At 39.6% G+C, this 1,235-nt stretch overlaps 1 non-coding gene across 1 annotated transcript; it reads left to right on the forward strand.

Moving 5' to 3' along the window:
- The first annotated feature begins 413 nt into the window (after nucleotides 1–413).
- Nucleotides 414–486, forward strand: TRNAA-UGC (transfer RNA alanine (anticodon UGC)). Its single transcript has one exon. It is a non-coding gene; the product is annotated as a tRNA-Ala (tRNA).
- Nucleotides 487–1,235: the final 749 nt, after the last annotated feature.

Raw genomic sequence — 1,235 nt, forward strand, 5'->3', positions numbered from 1 at the left:
AGCCTGAGCCTTCTAAAATGTATCATTCTTTTAAATGCAACTCCTTTCACAGATTGGGTCACGTAGGGCCCTGTGATGTTTTGGGGTTACATAGAGGCATAAAAGTCATGTTTTTCATCTTGAGGAAAGAACCATAATTGGAAAATGATATAGTACAGAACTGTACCTGACTGGACCACTTGGGGAGAAGGAGAAGTTGGTGAGAACTCTTCTAGGTCCACAGCCTTATCAAAACTTTCTGCCCTCTGGTCCTTCAGATAAAGAACGAAAGCAGAATAACTCAGTGACTTTTCACCAAGCTTTAATCAGACACTAATGCCAATGTTGAAGAGGCAGCTCGTATAGAAGGAAATTGTTTGGCCGTCCTCTCACAGCTGATGTTCAAGTATGTTCATATAATACTGAATAGATGGGGAGGACATAGCTCAGTGGTAGAGCGTGTGCTTTGCATGCGTGAGGTCCTGGGTTCAATCCCCAGTACCTCCATTAAAAAATAATAATAAACTTAATTATCTCCCCCCACCCCCCAAAAACAAACAAAAGAACTGAAAAGATACAGGCCCTTCATTTTTTTGTAGCCACCTAATCACATGCCATTTAAAACAATGCTTTTGCCGTGTGACAGATATTCAGTCTTCTGAAATATAGCCAACACTTTTTGGTAAAATCAGTGAAGGGAAGTAAAATTGTTTACTTTCTTTTAGCCATCTCTTTTTCTCCTTTGAAAATTACACTTTCAAATGAAAGTATCAGCTTTTGAACTCTGTCAAAATCTAAAGCCCATAGCATTTTTTAATAGCCTTGCAACTTTATCCAGATCTCTGAAGCCTGTGCCCGTAGACTGTTTGAAGTTTCTGTGATTCAGGTAGAATTCAGACTTTGCAGAAAAGCTAACCTTTCAGTTAAAAGCTTGCTTGCGAGTGTGTATTTTCTTTCTGATGTGAGGCAAGTGCAAAAGACTTAAAATCTTGCCCTGGACAGAAGAAAATGTTTTCTTTCTCACCGCCTGAAATGATGGATTTCCTGTTTTTCTCTAAGCAAAATCCCTCCAGCTATCTGCCGGCACTAGACGGTTAAGGCAGATAGTGAGTGGGGACCTGCTAAAGAATTTTATAGGTGTATTAAAATGAGGGATGGTAATGTGGCTAAGCAATTTCTGGTCATGTGGTCTTAAAAGATTTATACGTGTGGTTTTGAAATACCATTCACCAATCGCATCACCCTGCTAATCTTGT

Source organism: Camelus bactrianus, chromosome X (assembly GCF_048773025.1).
Source record: "Camelus bactrianus isolate YW-2024 breed Bactrian camel chromosome X, ASM4877302v1, whole genome shotgun sequence".
Lineage (NCBI taxonomy): Eukaryota > Metazoa > Chordata > Mammalia > Artiodactyla > Camelidae > Camelus > Camelus bactrianus.